Source organism: Heterocephalus glaber, unplaced genomic scaffold (genome assembly GCF_053883595.1).
Source record: "Heterocephalus glaber isolate CG9 unplaced genomic scaffold, H.glaber_assembly_v1.0 deba00001452, whole genome shotgun sequence".
NCBI classification, from domain to species: Eukaryota; Metazoa; Chordata; class Mammalia; order Rodentia; family Bathyergidae; genus Heterocephalus; species Heterocephalus glaber.
Window position 1 is genome coordinate 9,143,836 of NW_028258302.1, and position 14,044 is coordinate 9,157,879.

Genomic DNA, 14,044 nt, shown 5'->3' on the forward strand with positions numbered 1-14,044 from the left:
CAAGAGGAGAGGGGCACACAAGGGGAAGATGAATTTGGGATGCACTTGGGGCAAGGTGAGCATCTCATGAGAGTATCCCAGAAGAAAGAGGAAGTCTGGGATGCGGTCTACATCCCTAACAGAAGGGCCTGGCAAGCAGCAGACAGAATTCCAAGGTCCCAGCCAACTGGTGAGCATGAGCTTCTGGCTCCCTGGGGAAGTGAAGCATTCAACTGAGTGAGCAAAATGCTGGCGAGAGCAAAAAGCAATTTCTTCTCTCATATCTATCCCTTTAATCTCCACTTTCCTACCTCTGGAGTACAATCTTAGGTGAATCATAGTTTGGATTGGCTACTCCTTTATAATAAAGTCCTTTGGTCATGTTCAGGCCCCCAAATGATCTCATTTATGCAATTAGCATACCCAGTATGTTCATTAACACTCAAAGCTTCAGGTAAAGTGAAAGTTCTTCACTTTCCCCAGCCTAATCACAGGTGGTAGGGCAGAGGGGGAGGATGCAAGGTCTACTTCTCTCCTTGTCCATCTTCTCCCCTATCTCACTCCTAGCAAGCTGCCCCAGACTCCTCCTGGATAAAGGCAGGAGAGAAAGTAAGGCATGCTGGGCCAGACTGACTTAGATGATTGGTATGGTTTCACTTAGGCTTGAGTGATGTCCAGTGCTAACTCAAGGCCCTTTCTTAGGAAAGTTCCTTCACAAGATGTCTCTAGGTCAGTTTTCCCCCAGGGTCCACTTGATTCATGGGGAACATGGCCTCCACCATACTCCTCTTTTTTAATGAATGAATGAATTAATATATTTATTGGTACATTTTAGGTACACAATTCATTTACATTTATCATTGGGTGCTACCACACTCTTCTTTATTGACAGAAGCATGACTAGTCCCTAAGATAGACCAGCATCTCTCTTCTTGACCCATCAGCCAAGCCTCTTGCTCTAGGTAAATGTCAGATATCAGGTCATTTTCTCCCAATGTCAAAGTCACACACATTAAGCCCTAACTTCAGTGTTCCTTTCTCACGTGACTTGAGATGAAGAGAGGGCCCCTTTCATCACCATGAGCTGGTGATAGACATCTGATGTATTGATCGATTTTTCTAATAAATCACTCCCTCTCTCACCACCAATGTTTCTAACTTGACCCTTTGTGTTGAGTGATGAGCTAAATTTCCAAAACTGGTTTGGGGCACCTCTTTTGCACCCACAAATCTTGCACTAGTGGTCAGGGCAAACTACCTGTGTTCCCTCTGTCCTAAGGCCAAGCATTATGGGAGGTTCACTGCTGTATTTTCAGATCCTCCAACTATATTTGGCATTTAATTGCTGAATTATTCTGGTAGACAGAATAATGACCCCCCAAAACATCCAAGTCCTAATCTCCAGAATTTAGGAAAATGTTCGGTTACATGGGAAAGAAGGTTAAACTTGCAGGTGGAATTAGGGTTGCTAATCAGCTGACCTTAAACAAGGGAGGTAATTCTGGATTTTCTGGATAAGCCCAATGCCATAACAATGGTCCTTAGATGTGAAAGAGGTGGGCAGAAGGTCACAGTTAGGGAGAGATTTGAAGTTGCAATGCTGTCAGCATGGAAGGTAGGAAGTGGGCACAAGCCAAGGGATGCAGCCTTTACAAGTTTGTTATGGTTTAGGTCTAAAATGTCCCATCAAACTCTAATGTGTGTGGGAGGTGATTGGATCATGGTGACGCTATACTCATTAGTGACTCATCCATTGATGAGTTCAGAGCTGAATGTGCTTTTAGGAGATGGGGCCTGATTAGAGGTTACTGGGGATGTGACCTGGAAAGGTGTATTCTTGTCCTTGGCTCCTTTTCTCTCTGCTTCCTGCTGCCACGGGATGAGTAGCTTCCCTCTGCTATGCCCTTCTGCCTTAGAGCCAGCCAAGCATAGACTGAAACTGTGAGCCAAGATAAATTTCTCCTCCTTTAAATTGTGGGCATTTGATATTTTGTCCAGGGACAGGAAAATGACTAAGACAAAGCTGAAGAAGGCAAGAAAATGTATTCACCTTTAGAACCTCCAGAAAGAAAGACAGCCTGCCTAACACCTTCATTTTAACCCAGTGTGACTCATTTAAGACTTCTGACCTCCAAAACTAAGATGTTACACTTGGTGTTGTTTTAAACTACTACATTTGCACTGATTTGTTACAGCAGCCAAGGAAAACTAATACAATCAATACTTAGTAAATTGTTGGTTGAATTGTGAAGTTACATTGGGCGAGAAGGTTGCATAATGAATGTGGAGTCCAAGCAAAGGCAGGATAAAAATCCAGAGGGTTGTGTTCTCTAAGCTCTAGGGAGTGTTGAAACCTTTCTGGACATTCCCTGTGCCACTCTGTAGTGACAGGATATTCAACTCAGCCGCACGCAGAGGTGTCTCCCACGGTCAGCACTGGACTAACAGTGCCAATCCCTGGTTTGTAAACCATCTGACCACTCCTTTCTGCAATTTTATTGTTCTAGTTTTCAAAATGGTAAAAGTAATACATGCACCTGCTAATTTTTCCCCTACAATTCAGATGAGTATTATAACATGAAAATAGAAGTCTCCTTTTTCCTAATCTTTTATTTCTTGTCTTCATAGGCAAACCACTGCTATTTTAATAGATCCTTTCACAATTTTCTTACAATATAACAGTACATATTTCCACATTTATTCATGTACACACATACACAGAGTACTCTGATAAGAATTACACTGTAAATACTAATCTACAAATTTCTTTGTTCATGTAACGATATGTCTGGATGTCTTCTTTTATCACATAAAAGTACACTACATTCTTTTTAACAGTTCCATGGTAGTCCATTATATACTATGATTTATATAACCACTGCCATAGTGGAATTTAGAGGGCTGGATGTAACAGATTCTTTAATATTTAATCACGCTTTTTTCAAGACTATGTACTCACAGACATATTGTGCCTCTCAAAGACCCTGAGTATTCCTTTTTGGAATTTCTACTCCATATCACATCAAACATATTTAAATACACCCACATTCCACATAAAAAAGAAATTTTTACTGTAAAAATTGAAAGGAAATTTTATGATTTTGCTCTAGATATAATTTGGCTCTAGTAAGTTATTTAATTTATGATTGACTACAATATTTCACTAATCAACATATATACTTAGGAATTCTCTCAAAGTGAGACAATTTAACCAGCAAATAGCTTTTAAGTGTATTGATATTTTTATGAATACTAAGCTTAACAAAAAACAAATGTGACAGAATGCTATACTTTGTAGATATTTTCAAAAATACTAATTTTGATTCTGTTGCTTTCTTTTTGTATTTTGGAGTAAATCATTTCCTTTTTCAGACCTATTTTTTGTGAAGGGTGGTACTGAGGATTGAACCCAGAGACTAATACATGCTAAATAAAGACTCTATTATTACACTACTTCCCCAGGTCTTTTTATTTTATTTTACTTTTTATTTTGAGATAAGATCTCACCATGTTGCCCAAGTTGGTCTGGAACTTGCCATCTTCCTGCTTCAGCCTCCCACATAAATGGGATTATAGACCTGCACCACCATGTCCAGCTGAGACATCATGTTTTCTTTTTTTTTTTTTTAATGTGTCCTTCTGGACTGCACTTTATTTTTTTTAATTTTATTTTGTTGGTAGATTTTATGTATACAATAGAATGACATTCATCATTGGAAATTTGCACCTTGGTTCTTATTTTTCCCTCTTCCCCTGCCCTCCATTCAACCCCTCCATCCCTCCCTATTTACAAAGACTTTGTTTCCATTTTTTCATTTTCTCATATTAATTCCATTCCCTTCTTTCCGTTCCCCTACCCCTCCCATTTCCCCTTCCCCTTTGCACCTTTTCTTCCTATTTCACATTATCTATTATACCTTTTCGTCTCTATTTAAACTTTCAGTTTCTCACACTAGAGAAACTATTCTGTATTTAAACATGTGTTGTCCTATTTATTTCACTTAAGAGTATCACTTCAATGTGCATCCATTTAGCTATAAACTTCTCTAATTTCTCATTTTTATGGCTGAGTAGTACTCCATTTTATTTTTTAAAAACCACATTTTCTTTATCCAGTCTCCAGCTGCTGGGCATTTGGGCTGTTTCCAAGTTTTAGCTATCACAAACTGCACTGCTATGAACATGGGTGCACATATATCACTGTGGTATGATTCTTTTAATTCTTTGGGGAAGATCCCCAGCAGGGGAATAGTTCAAATGGGACTTCCAGTCCTAGTTTTTTGAGGTATCTCCATATTGACTTCCACAGTGGTTGCACCAGTCTGCACTCCCACCAGCAGTGGAGCAGGGTTCCTCTTTCCCCACAGCCCCACCAGCATTTGTTATTGGTTGATTTCATGATAGCAGCCACTCATTCTGGAGTGAGGTGGAATCTCAGCATTGTTTTCATTTGCATCTCTGGAATGACCAGTGATGTTGAACATTTTTTCGTATTTGTTTTTTTGCTATTTCTCCTTCTTTGTCTGAGAAATGTCTGTTTATTTTCAATGCCCATTTGCAATTAGGTCTTTAAACTTTGGAGGTCTGATTATTTTTAAGTTCTTTATAGATTCAATATAGTAGACCTTTGTCTGAGGAACAGCAGGTGAAGATTTTTTCCCACATTGTGGGTTGTCTCTTGACACTGCTGGTGGTTTTTCTTGCTGTGCAGAAGCTTTTGAATAAGAAGAGATCCCAGTTGTTCATTGTTTGTGCTAGTTCACAGGCAACTGAGGTTTTGGTCATAAAATCTTTTCCCACACCAATGTCTTCAAGAGTTCTACCCAACCTCTGTTCCAACTAATTCAGCGTTTCTATGTTAATATTTACATCTTTCATCCGTTTCGATTTTAGTTTAGTGCATGGTGATAGGTATGGGTCTAGTTTTAATCTTTGACAAGTTGAAACCCAATTTTTCCAGCACCATTTATTGAAGAGGCTATCTTTCCTCCAGTGAGGGTGATTGGCTCCTTTATCAAAGATGAGATGGCTGCGTGTGTCTGGAGTTGTTTCAGCATCTTCTAATCTATTCCACTGGTCCTCAGGTCTGTTTCTTTGCCAGTACCATGATGTTTTTATCACAGGGGCTTTGTAGTATAGTTTCAAGTTGGGGATTGTGATACTCCTTGCCATATCTCTGTTACCAAGAATTGCTTTTGCTATTCTGGGTCTCTTCTTGTTCCAAATGAATTTTTGGATTATTTTCTCAAGATCCGTGAAGTATGCTGCTGGGATTTCAATTGGAATTGCATCGAATCTATATAGCACTTTTGGAAGTATGGCCATTTTCACTATGTTGATCCTTCCTACCCAGGAGCAGGGGATGTCTTTACATTTTCTGATATCTCCCTCAATCTCTCTTTTCAGAGTGCTATAGTTTTCAGAGAAGAGGTTTTTGATTTCTTTCATTAGGTTGATTCCTAGGTATTTCAGGTTTTTTGATGCTATTGTGAAAGGAATTGTTTGGCCTATTTCTGTCTCAGTGAGTCTGTTGCTCGTGCAGAGGAAAGCTACTGATTTTTGTGTTTTGAGCTTGTATCCAGCTACTCTGCTGAATTTGGTTATTAAGTCTAGAAGACTTTTGATGGAGTTCTTGGGGTCTCCTATATAGAGTATCATGTCATCTGCAAATAATGACAATTTGACTTCTTCATTTCCTATCTTTATTCCTTCTATTTCTTTCTCTTGTGTAATTGCCATGGCTAATGTTTCCAAAACTATATTGAACAAGAGTGGTGATAGTGGACATCCTTGTCTTGTTCCTGATTTTAGTGTGAAGGATTTCAGTTTGTGACCATTTAGTTTGTTTCGTATGGCTGTTGGTTTTTTATAGATAGCTTTTATCAGTTGAGGTAGAGACCATCTAGTCCAATGTGTCGTAGGGTTATTATCATAAATGCATGTTGGATTTTGTTGAATGCTTTTTCTGCATCTATTGAGATGATCATATGGTGTTTGTCCTTGGCTCTATTGATATAGTGTACTACATTGATTGATTTGTATATGTTGAACCATCTCTGCATCCCTGGGATAAATCACACTTGGTCAGGGTGTACGATCTTTTTGATGATCTTCTGGATTCTCGTTGTCAGCATCTTATTAAGGATTTTTGCATCTATGTTCATTAGTGAGATTGGAATATAGTTCTCTTTTTTGGTTGGGTCTTTCTCTACTTTGAGGATCAAGGTGATGCTTGCTTCCAGGAATGAATTTGGGAGTATTGCTTCCCTTTCAATTTCACTGAAGAGTTTAAACAGTAGTGGCAGTAGTTCCTCTCTAAATGTCTTGTAGAATTCAGCAGTGAAGCCATCACGACCTGGTCTTTTCTTAGTTGGTAAGTTTTTAATTATGTTTTCAATTTCATTGATATTGGGTTGTTTAGAATTTTTAGGTCTTCTTCGTTCAACTTTGGTAATTCATATGTATCTAGGAAACTGTCCATTTCTTCTGTGTTTTCCATATTATTGGCGTATAGGTTCTTGAAGTACATATGGATGAACCTCTGGATTTCCAGTGGGTCCATTGTACTTTCATCCTTTTCATTCCTAATTGCATGGATTTGGGCCTTTTCTTTCCTTTTTCTGATAAGGTTGGCTAAGGGTTTGTCAATTTTGTTTATTCTTTCAAAGAACCAACTCTTGGCTTCATAGATTTTTTGTAGCATTCTCTTAGTCTCCATTGAATTGATTTCTGCTCTAATCTTTGTAATTTCCTCCCTTGTATGAGCTTTTGGTTTGTCCTCCTTAAGGTTCAGCATCAGGTTGTTTAATTGGGCTCATTCTGTTTTCCTAATATGTGCATTCACTTCTATGAATTTCCCTCATAAGACTGCTTTCATTGTGTCCCATAGATTCCAATATGTTGTATTGTCATTGTCATTTAGTTGAAGGAACTGTCTAGTTTCTTCTTTAATTTCCTCTGTGACCCATTGGTTATTCAGAAGTGTGTTGTTCAATTTACATGTGTTTATGAAATTTTTTGAGTTTCTTTTGCTATGGATCTCCAATTTCAATGCACTATGGTCTGATAACATACAGAGGATAACTTCAATTCCTTTGCACCTACCTAAATATGTTCTATGAGTGAGTACATGGTCTATTTTGGAGAACGACCCATGTGTGGCTGAAAAGATTGTGTATTCCAATTTTGTGGGGTGGAACACTCTGTAAACATCTGTTAAGCTCATTTGTTCAAGAGTTTGACTGAGGTCTAGTATTTTGTTGCTTGTTTTTTGTCCTGTTGATCTCTTTGTGATAATGGGGTATTGAGGTACCCCACTAGTATTGTATTAGTGCTTATATGATTTTTCATGTCCTTTAGTATTTGTTTTACATAGTTGGGTGCACTAGTGTTTGGTGCATAGATATTTATGATTGTCATCTTTTCCTCTTGGATTGTTCCCTTTATAAGGATGTAGTGTCCTTCTTTGTCTCTTAATCAGTGTTGGTTTGAAATCTACTTGATCTGCAAAGAGGATAGCTACTCCTGATTTTTTTCGGGTTCCCATTGCATGGAGTATTGTTTTCCACCTATTATCTTTCAGTCTATGTGTTTCTTTTTGAATTAAGTGTGTTTCTTGTATGCAGCATATTGTTGGATTTTGCTTCTTGACCCATTTTGCCAATCTATTTCTTTTGATTGGTGAATTGAGACCATTAACATTGATGGTTATAACTGATACATACTGACTTATTATTGTCATGAGTTTTTCTTTATGTTGGATTCTCCTCCTTTACATTTAATTTCTTCTTGTGCCCAGTGCATTCATTCTGCTGTACTTCCTGGGGTTGTGATCCTCATTGTCTTTTCCTAGCATATTTTCTAAAATTTTTTGGAGTGCTGGTTTGGTATTCATGAAGTTCCTGAGGTGCTCTTTGTCTGTAAGTATCTTATTTCTCCATTAATTTTGAAAGATAGTTTTGTAGGGTACATCAATCTGAGTTGGAGGCTGTTTTTCTTTAGGTCTTGGAATACTTTGCTCCAAGCTCTTCTTGTCTTGAGGGTTTGCATTGAGAAGTCTGCTGTGATTCTGTCAGGAGCAATGCTGCATAATTTTAGGGAAAAATCATTTGGTTAGCCTAGTTCCCCTGCCTACAGCCCAGCTATGGAATTACGAGACATAACTCCATTTTGGCCTCCAGTCACAACTGAGACCTCAATGATCTGGTGATGCTGTCTGTTATTCTCCAGGACAAGAAACATCTTGGGAGCTGAAAACATCCTGGGAGGAACAAACATCTACTTAGCTCCTCATTGTTCTTGGACTCTTACCATCTTGTTTACACGGATGTACTGAACCCTCTGCAAGTCATTTGTTACATTTGTTTCTCCTGATGTACTGAGTACTGAATAAAAGGTGCAGTAAACTGGGGTCCTTCGTCTTTGCTGCCCAGAGCAGCACTGATAAGACCCAAAGCTCAGCTTCTTCTCAGTCTCATTTGTCTACCTTTCCTGTAATTCACCGTGTGCTGCAGTGGCTCGCAGGAGACTAGGACTTACTGCAGAGGTTCTAGTAACATCCCCTTTCCCTGTTCCCTATATGATTCTGATGGGCTTTCCTTTGTATGTGATTTGTTTCTTTTCTCTAACTGCTTGTAGAACTTTGTTCTTCTGTTGGGTTTCTGGAATCTTAACAATTATATGCCTATGTGTAGATTTTTTTTTGATTCAAGGCCAGTTGGAGTCCTATATGCCTCCCTTCTCTGTATGTCAAGTTCTTTTCCCCTCCTTAGGAAGTTTTCTGCCATCACTTCTGTGAACAGTTGTTTATGTCATCTGCACTCTCTCCTGTTTCTTCATTGACTCCAATCAGTCTTATGTCATTCTTCTTTGCATCGTCTAGCAGCTGCTGGATTGATTTCTTGTGGCCCCTTACAATTTTGAAGCAATTTTTCTTTTCCTGGTCACTAATTGCAATCTTATCTTCTATATCTGAAATTCTGTCCTCACATTGACTCATTCTGCTGTGTAGACTTTCAATGGAGTTTTTGATCTGGAAATCTATTTGCATCTGTTTTATGGATTCAGTTTTTTTCCTATGTTGGGATTCCATTATGTTCCTCAGTTCCTCTCTAGATTTATTAATCATGTCTTGCACTATGGGCACAATCTCTGCTGTTATCTGAGAAATTATTTCTGATTTCATTTTGTCCTGATCCTCTTTTGTTGCCAGTTCAGGGAGTCCAGATGGTTGAGTATCAGAGTATTCCATCTCATTTCCCTTTGGGGTTGCTGTAGGTGATCTGGAAGTCTGGTTTTGAGACTTGCTTGCATGTCTTCTCATTTTGATGGGAGGGAGTTGTGCTGTTGGCACCCATGCAGCTCACATCCTCTGCACTGGGAGTGGTAGTACAACAGCCTGGAAGCCCCTACCTCTGTGTTGGGACTGGTGGAACCGACATGTTTTCTTAAGGCTTTGAGAAGTTTGTAATCCCTAGATATGATGACTGGAGCAACGAGGGGTGAAAAGGCTCTGTACACACTGCCCCTTGCTGGATTCTTAGGCTCACTCTGAAGGTGAGTGGGAGGGAATTGGGGAGTACCTAGGGCTGGCCTGGGGAGGAAGCTTCCTGGAGTCCCCAAGATGGGTGCCTCCAAAGATTGTTTTAAGGGCAGAGCAAGATGGGGTTTTGGAAGGGGTTATAAAGAGGAGCAGAGTGACAGCTAATGAACATAACCCAGGTATAGTCTTTCACAAGGGAAGATGATGGGTCAGGATTTGGATTTCATTAATTTCCTCACCCATACATCCCATGACAACCTTTCAAAGGCCCTGTTTATGTATTGCTGTTCAGAAGGTCTCCCTTGTTTGCCTCTCAAAGGGTCACCAAGCCTTCAAGGTCTGGAGCTTTCTCTCTCTGACCCTCAATTCAAACTATTGTAAAATTGAAGCAAGAAACAGAGGTCAATGGGGAGCTGACTAATGGGCAAACTAGGAGCCTTCATCAGGAGGTAAATTTTCCCTTCTGTGCTGCTGCATGTGGAAATGTCATATGATCAGAGCAGTAAGTGCTCAAGAGGGAAGAGCAACATAATGACGAAGACAATTTGGCATCTCATTTAATTTCCTCACATAAAATTAACATTTTTGAAAAGATTGACTTTCTCCATGGAAATTCCTCTCCAATACAAGCACTTGTTCAATGATGGCCTATTATAAATGCTTATGATTCTGAGGATGAGATTTCCATAGCATCAGATGCTGTTATTACTTTGAATGAAATCACTGTGAGGACAATTTCAGGTCCCACAAGCAGCTCTTAGCTTTAAGAAGTCCCTGTGGATCAGAACACAATTTCCATAGTTCAGTGACACAGACAGCCAGGAAGCTGGGCCAGAGTCATGGGCCAGGGGAGGGGAAATCCATGTGGCTCGGGGAATGTAGTAATGGGACAAGACAAAGATGCATAACCTTTGGCTCTTGGATTATCCTGCCTGGAACAGGAAGGAGCTCGCAATTTCAGGTCCACACACCATTTCCTCCAGTTCAGTCCTAGCAGACCATGGGACTCCCTGGGAGCCTCTTGGTAAGGCCCATTGTGCCTGGATAGTTCTTTCTTGGCAATCTTCCCTGCTCATACTCTTCCTCCTCCTCCCTAGGCCACTGTGGGATGATTTCTGCTACTAACAATGGAAAATGTGTCTGCTCTTGCTGAGAACACCAATCTTGCCACTGTTACCAGAGAACTGCCCATTCCAAACCAAGGCAAATGCTGCCCAATATCAAGGATGTACTCATTGATGCTTTTTCCATGTAGGAGAGAATTCTGTGATGTCTGCAGTATCTATTCTAGTCTTCCTTCTTAGTAAAAGAACTGCAACTTTTAGCTAAAAATATTGTCATCCAGCAAAACACTGTATTTTCTGAGTTACCTTGCAGCTACAAACAGCTATAAAAGCCAGTTCTATCCAGTAGGATTGACACAGAATTACTTTGTGAGACTCCAGGCACATTTCCTGAAAATGAAGAAGTTATACCCTTTCTCTTTATTTTGCCTAAAATGCAGCGGATGTTATGGTTGGTGCTCCAGCAGCCATCTTAGACCACATAATGGCCTTGAGAATGGAAACCATGTACTGAAGATGATCGAGTCTTGTTCCCCTGATGACATCATGGAACTGCCGTCTCAGCTTTCTTTTTAAAGTGACTTTTGAGTCTTATGCTATCTGCAGTCAGATGTTATGCTGAGACATACCTCTTGTTGAAAGACCCGCTTCCAAAGCTTCTGGAGACCATACAGCACCAGCTTTCTGAAGCTGTAGTCACTCTCCATAGAAGTCTTTTTATCATCTACCCAGACAGGAGTTCATGGAAGCTGAGCAACACAGTAATAGGTGGGATCTTCCTCTTCTGTTATCTGCCCACAGACCCGTCAGCACCATGGCCACCTCCACTCAAATTTTCCTTGGAATAATTCATTTCCCTGTAGACTGCTTAGCCTCCCATCTGAATACATGTCTGGTAGACCAGCCCTACCAGTCATTTGGCCATGCTTTCATCCCATTTATTATTAAGGTCTAACTTCTGTGCTCTTTCTCCTGTGTAAGGCATATGGTCCACGACTAGTTCCTGACCATCATTCGAGGAACATCTTCTTGGAAATACTAAGAAAAGGTCAAACTACATGTAGACATGCCGGTCATCTCCTTATCTGGAATCTCCAGGCACAGAGCACCCATGACATAGTAAAAAAAAAAATTGTGTGTGGAGTTTTTTCCTTTTGTAACTAGGCAAGTTTGCCCTGGTCCGTGATGCTCCTTGGCAGCAACTATGATAGTTAGATATTTACTCATCACATAATTTTTCCCTGCCACCCCACCTTCATGAGAGGAGCACAGGCTTCCGTCCCATTAATATTATACTTGGTCATGTGACTTACTTTGACCAACAGAATGTGTAGCAAGGGGTGAAGTCTAAGCCTTGAGAGGGTTCACACATTTCTCTTTGCCCTTCTGAAAGCTTTCACCTTACACTATCAAAGCACTCTGGGCTCCAAATGAGTTACTTCTTGCCAAGTTCTAAATGAGTTACAGTTTATAGCTAACCTACAGATGTACAATCTGAATCAGGGACACCTCAGCTGACCTGCAGACTTGCAGATTTGGACATAAATGAAAATTATTTTGTTACTACTTTTTGGGGTGGTTTATTTCAGTAAAATTCTAACCAATGCAGTAAGAAGGCTCTCTTATGTCACAGTTTCTCAATCCCTAGGCTGACCGTTTCAAGGTTAAAGTGTTATGATTGATGAAAAGGTGCCAACAGACACAAGAAAAGGATATGAGCTCTTTTTGTTTTTTGATAGTTGAATATGGCCAGGTACAGTGGCACCACCCATAGTCCCAGCTACTTGGGAGGCAGAAGCAGGAGGATCCCTTGAGCCCAAGAGTTTGAGGTCAGGCTGGGCAACACAGCAAGATCCCCATATCAAAAAAAAAAAAAGAATAGATAAAAATGATGTGCAATTTAATATTCTAATGGATAAAAGGGATTAGAAATTACAGAGATTTCTTTAAACATGAAAAAACTATGTGCCTCATAAATAAAACTCCTGCCTCAGCCTCCTGAAGTGCTGGGATTACAGTTGTGCAACACCATGCCTGGCTTTAAATCTTTTATTTGTTTGTTTTAGCTTTTTTTTTTTGAGACAGCGTCTCGCTATTTAGTTCAAGCTGGCCTTGAATTCACTATGTAGCCCAGGCTGGCCTCAAACTCACAGCAATCCTCCTGCCTCAGCCTCCTGAGTGGTGGGACTACAGCCACGTGCCACCACACCCAGCATGATCTTTTATTTTATTTTATTTTTTTAGTTCTTTTATTGGTACATTTTAGGTACACAATTCATTTACATTTATCATTGGGTGTTTGTACCTGTACATGTTGTATCTATTTTTTCCCCATTACCTGTACTCCCTTCACCCCCTCCGCCCTTCCCTATTTACATAGACATCATTTCCATTTTGTTTTCTTTTCTCATAGTTTTTTCCTTTCCCTCTTTTCCTTTCCACTTCCCCTTCCTTCACCCCTTCATCTTTGGACCTTTTTTCCTTTTTCAAATTATCAATTATTCATTTTAATCATTTTAACCCTTGTTTACACTATCAATTTCTCACACTAGAGAAACTATTCGGTATTTATACATGTGTGTCCTATTTATTTCACTTAAGAGTATGGTCTCAATATGCATCCATTTAGCTATAAATGACTCTAGCTTTTTGTTCTTTATGGCTGAGTAGTATTCCATTTTATAAAAATACCACATTTTCTTTATCCAGTTTCCAGTTGATGGGCATTTGGGCTGCTTCCAAGCTTTAGCTATTACAAACTGTGCCACTATGAACATGGGTGCACATATATCACTGTGGTATGAATCTTTTAATTCTTTTGGGAAGATATCCATCAGGGGAATAGCTGGGTCAAATGGAACCTCTGGTCCTAGTTCTTTGAGGTATTTCCATACTGATTTCCACACTGGTTGCACCAGACTGCACTCCCACCAGCAATGGAGAAAGGTTCCTTTCTCCCCAAACCCCTGCCAGCTTTTGTTATTTGTTGATTTCTTGATAGCAGCCATTCTTTCTGGGGTGAGGTGAAATCTCAGTGTTGTTTTCATCTGCATCTCTTGAATGACCAGTGATGTTGAACATTTTTTCATATATTTGTTTGCTGCTTTTACTTCTTTGTCTGAGAAATGTCTGTTCATTTCAGACGCCCATTTTTGAATTGGGTCTTTGAATTTGGGGGGTCTGATTTTTTTTAGTTCTTTATATATTCTCGATAGTAGTCCTTTGTCTGAGGTACAGCTCCTAAAATTTTTTTCCCATATTGTAGGTTGTCTCTTAGCTCTGTTGGTGGTTTCTTTTGCTGTGCAGAAGCTTTTTAATAAGATGAGATCCCAGTTGTTGATTCTTTGTGCTAGTTCCCATGCTACTGAGGTTTTGTTCATGAAGTCTTCTCCTATGGCAATGTCTTCAAGAGTTCTACCTAACTTATCTTCCAGCAAGTTTAGTGTTTCTGTCTTAATAT